A 7,790-nucleotide genomic window follows, 5' to 3' on the forward strand; every position below is an offset into this window, starting at 1 on the left:
GGTGCATTCCACACACAGAACACGTTTTTAAAATACCTCATTTTTGTTTGCGATACAAGTTTTTGTAATAGTACAAAATGTCTCTGCCAGGTAAAGAAATTAAAGTTTCAGAATATCTTCACTAATGGTAAGGCCGGGGTTCGAGCCTGCTGAGGAGCACGGACCTAAACCTGGCACAACTCAGACGCTCCGAGGACGGAGATGCTGAATGCCTGAGTTCCCAGCGTCAACTTCCACCCTCCTTCCCACGCTCCTCGCTCACCTGAGTTACCTACGCGTTGGTGATCACGCGTCAGCGTCTTTCGTGCTGGTCTATGATTTCCTCGAGGCCTGGCCCTTGCTGGTTTCGTGCATGAATGGATTCTAGCACTTAATCCAGTGCCCGGCGCCTGGCCAGTTCCCAATACCTGTGCTCAGGGGTCCACCCACCATGATGACTCCCAGAATATACTCCAGCATCCAAACTCCCACACTGGGAAGCCTTTCATGTTGGGCCATGAAGCTTGACTTCGGTTGTACCGAGTCAGAGGCTCAACTTTGAGGCCCCTGGTTTCACTGCGGCCCCCTGCCATTCCGTGGCCCTCCGCCGACTGGCTACCCCTAGCACATCACTGTCTAGCACAGGACAGGTGTCACTGGCCAGTCTCCCTTGGACCTGTCCCCTCCGCTGGCAGAGAAGCGCGGGGCAAGGATTCCCGCCTGTCTCACTCCGCGCAGCCTCACCAGTGAGCAGGACATCAGGCGGTGCACGGCTGCCACTCAATAAACACGTGTTAAAACAACAAGTTTGATCGCGGTAACCCCTCACTGGGGTGAAGACAAGGGGCGTCGCAGACCAGCGCGCTGAGAACGCGAAGGCTAACTCACGGGAACACTGCCCGCGCTCCACGCCGCGCACTCCCGTCCTTGCCTTGGTATTCCGCGTAACCGATCTCACTAAGTTTCACATCGCAACCGATTTCTTCTCTATTCCCCGCCCCCCCACCCCAAAGCCATAGGTTCGGGGCCTGTGGGACAAATACGAGGCCTACGTACGGAGGTGTTTCCTATGGCCCACGTGGTATTATTTAAAAATAGTGAATTAGCTGCTGGTACTGAAAAGTCAACAGAACCTATATAAAATTGTGAACTAACAGCCTTTCTTAAAAGCGGACAAATGAACAGCTCTGGCAACACTGGGCCTGAGGTCTCACTGGTAAACCCCGTGCTGGGTCTGAGCTGCGGTGGCACCCCTTTTACCCTGGCCAGGGCCCCAGGCCGGCTTCCAAGGCTGTTCACGGCCTGGCCGCTGAAATGCATTTGAGTGTGCGACCCCTACTGGAAAGCTACCAAAAAACATGCAGCCTGGAGGGAAAAGAAAAGATGCCTCCTGGGATCTATTTCTGTTACGTTCAGGCTATTCCTTGGAAGAGTAATGTATTCATTTTTCTAGAACTCTCATGGTTCCCCATAACTATTGACAAATTGTGGCCCACTAAGTATTATTCTGACGGCCTGAAAAAGCTAGGGGCGCATTCCCCGGGGGTGGAGGGAGGAGCTGAAAACGCCTCACTCCTGAGGCCGCCCCCTGCCCCGCCAGGAGATGAGCCTGAGAAGCTGCCGTCAGCTGATTGTAGATGGGGCTAACTCACAGAGAAACGGAGCTGACTTGGGGCCGTGGGTTACCCCCAGCAGTGGATGAGAGGCGGCAAGCCTGGGCTTGGGCACTGAGAAAGATCAAGGGAACCCGGACACCAAGGAACGTGCCAGGATCACGCATGAGAACTGCACCCCTGGGGCATCCTGGGGCATCCACGCTGCTGGACATGCCACCTGATTCATGACTCACAGTAATCAGCAAGTACTCAGCTGCCCTTGTGTCCTTCAGCTGGCCCCTCAAGATTCCAGGCCCCGGGTGAGATCACCAACAGAGCCCCAGCTCAGGGTCTGGAGGGATGGACCAGGAGACAGAGCCCCACCTCCCACCAGGAAGTCTCTCTGTGAGAGGAGGGCTGTGCCACCTGAATAAGAGGGCTGTTGGGATGCTGGGCACCTTCCCAAACGCGGAAGTGCTCCTGGGTCAGGAGGACTCTAAGTGGCGGAGGGAGGGAGAGGGCCATCCAGCACCAGCCAGGGAAGGGCGTGGAATGAGAACAGACAGACCTGAGCTCCAGTCTGGGATCCTTTCTACCTCCAGAACATTAATGAACTCCTCTGAACTGCGCATTCTGATTCTGCAAAACAGAAAGGATGCCATCCGCCTGCGCGCAGCACTGGGTTTCTGGGAAGGTTCAGTCCCAGCATCCGCTCATTATTTCAGAAATGCTTGTCAATCCTCCATTAAGTGCCAGGCACTGAGCTATGTCCTGGGGACGTGTTTTGAGCAATGCTGAAAATGTGATTGAGGGCCAGTCCTTTATGCTGATGACAAGGGACACCCGGGTCATCTCCCGAAACTGGTCATGTGTCACTGTTCCCCAGTGGATACACTCATCTGCAACTTCCCGTCTTTTTTGATTAATCAATAGCAGGCCTCTTCTTCTGAAACTGTATTTTCCTAAGATGTGCAAAATGCATTAAGCTAAAAAGAAAAAAGGCCTCTAACGCATTTTACTCTGACCCTAAACTCAGAAACTAATGGTTCTGAGAAGCAGGGAGGCCTGGTGCTGGTGGGTTTCAGGTAGAGTTCTCACAAGGAGCTGCTGGAGCCTTATGTGACAGCCTCCCCTTCATTTAACGTTCACTCCATGTACTTCATACAGACACACAGAAACTACAATTAACAGTAAAACAGACGAAATGACATTTGCAGGGAAAGCAAATTAGGTAACCCTGGACCTTTCCATCAGTGTTTTGGAATTTCCAATATGCCCTTCACATGCATCTTTTTTTCACTTTCTAATAACAATCTTCCAGTCTCTGTCTTGCAGAGAAAGGATCTGGGGTTCAGAGAGAGAAACCTCATTAGCTTAAGGTGCCGGGGAGAGAAGCCGACTCGGGATTCAGCCATCACCTCCCCACTCCCCCACAGGGAAAGGGCAGCCAAGCAAGAGAGCCCTGGGCCATTAGTGAGATCTGAAGGAAGATGGGTACTTACCGCAAAGCGATGGGGAACTACCCAGGTCTTTTACCAGCAATACCAGCTGGAGAAGTATGGCTTTCCACGATACCTGGAAAGTTACTGCATTTCCCACCCAGCAGCCAGGAAGTTGAAACTCCTCACCCCTCCACAATAGTCTCTCCTGCAGGCACCCTGGCGGAGAGGCGTGGCCTGGAGCCTGGAGCCTGGAGCCTGAGCCAGGACCCTGGGTACAGGCTGGATCCCATCGAGACATCCACATTGCTCCTCCCTGCAAAGCCCAGCCTCGGCAGAGGGAACACGACTCAGTAGTACTCGCAGTGGGCATGCCGCACTCAGGGTGGGTGCCGTGGTCCGGGTCAAGCATGGGTCAAGCAATTTTACACCAGCCAGCCCCTCTTCCGAGCCCCCTTCTAGTCACCGTCACATTTTAATCACAAACAAACAAACAAACGAAAACCTTCCGCATTGCTTTTCCTTTCAAAGACCTCAGTACTTTTCCAGTAAGAGAATGTCTTCTTTTGACAACCAGAACGCAAAGCCCAGCTGCCCTGCGGAATCGGGAGAAAGGGTTCCTGGGCATCTACGCGGTGCGAGACACTGACTTAGACCCTTGGACTTGAGGCGTCCTACCAGGCACACCTGCACCAGAGCCAAAGAGCCCTGGGTTTCTCCTGATGCCATCGTTCAAGTTCAAGGTACCACTTTATCTCACCAGTGTTCCAAGTAAAAAAGCTCCCATTTTAAAGCTACAGTGCCGCGTACACCAGGCAGCCCTGGCCTGGATCCATAGCCCAGAAAAACACGCAAGAAGCCTCAGGAAGGTGTCCTCATTGGACGCTACTGTCCTAATTAACCGCGGACTTCAGAGTGCTTAGTCACGAAGTTGTCAGCCTTGTCAAACTCTGCCGCAAGAGTTAGGGGGACCTACTGACTCCTGGAAAGGATTCTTTCTTGATCCTTCTCTGCCTAGCGCTGGGGAAAACCTTATGTAACACAACGGGTCCCTTTCAATACGTAATTCCTGCAACCCTCTGGGAGGGAAACGTCTAAGCAATTGGAAATGCAAAGCCTAACGCCCAGATTTGCAGCTGAAGTGTTCACCGCCCAGAATTTCACTAGGTCAGGCTTATTGTAATTGTGCCCAGTGGTCACTGAGAGAGCGGAAAGCAAAATCAGAATTCCCAGCGCCCAAGGATGGCCTTTAGAAACGCAGGAAGGCAGAAGTTGGGTTCTCTCTCCCTCCTTTTTATATATTTTTTAAAGATGTAACTCCTGAAATTAACCCTTGAGTGGAAGTTGCGAATTGCGTTTCAATAAATTATGGTGAGATTTCGCTGCCAAATGAAAACGCCCAAGTCAGACCCAAAGGATCCTGCGTGCGCACTGGCGGCAGCTACAGAAGCCGGCAGAGCACCGACGCCGGAGCGCGTGGGGTGAGGTCCAGGGAGCGGCTCCGCTGGAGAGCGGCGGGCGGCGCAGCGGAGGAGCCGGTGGTACCCGGGCTCCCCGAGCTCAGGCTGCTAGAGGAGGAGCGGGCGTACTCTGCTCCTCTCCGATGCCTTGGCTGCTCCCTGCTAGCAGGGGACCGCTTCTGGGAGCTCAGCGCGAGGACAGTGGATTTGGATTCGCCTCCCCAGAATCGCACCCCCCCGCCCCGGCCCCCAGCATCTTCGTACAAGGGCTGGATAAAAATAGCCGGCGGATAATGCTGGGGGAGGAGCAAGACTCGTGCAAGGCGAAGCAAGGATGCGACTGGTCCTGCAAAGTAGGGGGCCGAGGGGGAAGGGTGCCCACCCCGCTTGCCCTCCGGAGAGAGGGTTCTCTGTGTGCGCGAGGAAGCGTGGACGCTGGCCCTGCGAGTCCAAAAGGTGTAGGACATAAAGCACCGGCAGCAACTGCGGCGCGGAGCACACCCCGCGCCCTGCAACCCGCCTTCTGATCCCGCGGCTTCCCCATCCGGTCGCAGACTCGCCAAACCCCGCGCTCAGGCTCCCCAGGCAGGTGGGGCCAGGAGGGGAGCAGTGCGCGCTGTGTCACCCGGCTTGGAAAGCGCACCTGGAGATGTCAGGTTCCTGGAGGGTGCCCTTCGCTCGCAACTGGGGCTACGCGCTCCCACCGCGGGTTGGCGCCCCACTTCCCCTCGCCCTCACCCGCTGCGGACACCCGTGGTGCTCGAAATAGAAACAGAGGCAGGGGAAAAAAAAAGTGGGGTGGGGGGATAAAAAGTAACAGGAAAAATCGGGACCGTGTACAATTGCCGTTAGGGAAAGAGGTTACTCACTGTCAGGCCGGGAGCCTCGGTCTCTCTGGTCCCGAGCATCCCCGCCCCCGGGGAAATGCCCCATCTCGTCCCGGCTCCAGCTGAATGCAGAAGCAAACTAGACCAAGGCGTCCCTACCCGGGATGCTCCCTGGACCGGCTGACTTTTTGCTAACCGCGTCCCCGCCCCAGTCCCCAGCCCAAGTGGTACCCGGGATGCGCTGCGCTCTGCGCTCCAGTTTCCCTCACGACACCAGGGAGCCGTGGTGGACGAGAGGGAACCCCCGACTCTGCGAGGGGTTCAGGTCCAATCCACTAAGAGTGAGAGACCCAGATACCTCCCCTGCCCGCAAAATATAAACAGTCCCTTGGGGCTTGCGGAGCCCGGGGGGGAGTGGGGGGCCGAGGCAGGAGCTGAGGAGCACAGGACGCCCCCGAGTCTCCCCTTCCTCGTTCCCCTACATCCACTACATTTGCTCCAGCCCCGACTCACCTCGGCCTCTGCTCGTGCCCTAAGTCCAGGACGCCAGATCGGGCCACCTCGATCGCCCCACGTCCTGCCGCTCCCCAGCCCGGTGGCCCCAGCCCCGCACGCGCCTCACTCACCTGAGCGGCGCCGCGGTCCCGCCGGTCCGGCGCCCGAAGTCGGCTGTCGGGCTGGGCCATGGGCAGCGCCGTCCAGCACGGGCCGCGGGCGGAGGGAGCTCCGGGACGCCGCCAGGCAGGCGGCGCTGAAGGTGAGCGGGCGCCCAGAGACCCGTCCGCGGCGGCGGCGGCTCGCGGCTGCCCGCACGCTGGAGACTTTGCGGGCGGGAGCCTCGCAGCCGAGTCCCGCCGAGGGGAGGAGCGGGAGGAGGAGCAGAGGCAGGAGGAGGGGACGCAGGAGGCCGGGCCCGGAGGGAGACCGCGCCGGGCAGAGGAAGATCGCGAGCGCCCGCTGCTGCCCGGTCTGCTCCGGCGCTGCCCCGAGTCGAGCCCGCTGGGTGCAACGCTCGCCGCTCGGCGCCCGCGGCGGCGGGGCCCTGCCGCGCTCTCGGCTTCAGCCGGCAGGTAGGGGCGGAGTGGGCCCCGCCCACCTGGAGAGGCGGCTCCCCGGGTTTCAGTTCGCTGGGTGACGGATGGGGCGCGGCCAGGGGGGCGGGGCCAGCTGTGGGTAAGGTGACGGTGCCTTTGCTGCAAACCTGGGGCGTCCGGGTTTGCAGCAACTCCCTCCCCCGGCTAGGAAAGGGCAGGTGCCAACCCTGAGGCCACCTCTTCCTCCACTTGCAGTCCCGCCAGGTGCCGGGCACCTGCGCCCCTCCCTTCTGCGTCCACGCCGCGTGTCCCCTTCCCGGCAGGTGACCCACCTTAGGCCCCGATTCTCTCCGCGCGGCTCGGGAAGCAGAGGGAGCCATCCTCTGGAGCTCACACCGCGGCGGGGCTGGGACGCCGGCGGCGGCGGCGGCAGGGCAGCCCGACCCGGGATCCGAGTGAGGAGCCCGCTCCGGCGCGCGCCAGGTCGCCATCGAACACGCCCCCTCCCTTCGGTGTGGCGCCCGGCAGCAAAGGACGAGGACACGCGCCCGGAGAGCGCAGAAAACTCAGCGCGGCTCTGCCCGTGCACCGGCCTGCACACGTCATCTCTGAAACTAAGCAGGGTCCCCCCACCCCCCACAACCCCGCCCGTCCCCTCCCCCAGTTCTGGTAGGTGGGGGATTTGGCGGCGAGAACTCGGCCAGCTTTCAGTAGTTCAACTTCAAATTCAGATGCCCAGGGGCGTGGGGTTGGATCTCCTTGGGGGACGCGGGTCTGCCCGCTCCCCTGCCGACCCGGAACAAAGCAAGTCACTGCAAAGGCAGGCCAGCAAATGTGTTTTTTAAAAAATGCCAAAGGAACGTCAAAGGACAGTCCTCTTTTTTTTTTTTTTTAAAGATGAGATTTCAGTAGATCTTCCACACCTTAAATATGGGAACCTAAATATATGGAAGAATTTGAACATGCCACCTAAGTTTTGAAAACCTTTCATGAACTTTGTTTAGTTTTATGGACACTGTCCCACCTAAGGGACGGTATACCCAGAGGAGAGTGACCTCCTCCCTAGCGTAATGCAACCGGCTGTCCTTTAGAAAGCAGCGCAAAGGCCGGCATTTTCTGGCTATCTGATAAAGCCAAAGGCAGACACATCAGTGAGGCCGACATGACAACAACCCTTATTTTGGAAAGTAAGCTTTTAGGGGTTTTAGTGACTCTGGTGACGTCTTCGAACCAGACTACTGTCGACATGCCTATTTTTAAGATGGATATGTGAGTTTTATATATGTGTGTATACAAGAAGGTTTAAAAGTCAGCCTCAAGCCCCACTTTGAAAAGTCGTGGTGTTTATGTTGACACCAGCTTTAAAAGAAGGGCTTCCCCCCCATTCTACGAAGTCACATCAAGTCACGTAGGAGGTTGTTCCGGGTGAAATGTCCGTCTAAGGTCAACCCTTGTG

At 57.4% G+C, this 7,790-nt stretch overlaps 1 protein-coding gene across 3 annotated transcripts in view; it reads right to left on the bottom strand.

Moving 5' to 3' along the window:
- Nucleotides 1-6,780, bottom strand: part of HS3ST1 (heparan sulfate-glucosamine 3-sulfotransferase 1) — a 29,282-nt gene extending 22,502 nt beyond the window's left edge. The window contains exon 1 of one of the 3 annotated variants that reach the window (XM_045834386.1): nucleotides 6,667-6,780. The gene's annotated coding sequence lies outside the window, so the exon portion shown is untranslated. Of the gene's footprint in view, nucleotides 1-3,076; nucleotides 3,159-5,926; nucleotides 6,272-6,666 lie in introns of those variants that run through there. The other 2 variants (XM_045834385.1, XM_045834387.1) reach the window with 2 other exon arrangements.
- Between the last annotated feature and the right edge of the window lie 1,010 nt (nucleotides 6,781-7,790).

The sequence above is a fragment of the Phyllostomus hastatus genome, unplaced genomic scaffold (assembly GCF_019186645.2).
Source record: "Phyllostomus hastatus isolate PE091 unplaced genomic scaffold, TTU_PhHast_1.1 phas_contig_196, whole genome shotgun sequence".
Classification (NCBI taxonomy): Eukaryota; Metazoa; Chordata; class Mammalia; order Chiroptera; family Phyllostomidae; genus Phyllostomus; species Phyllostomus hastatus.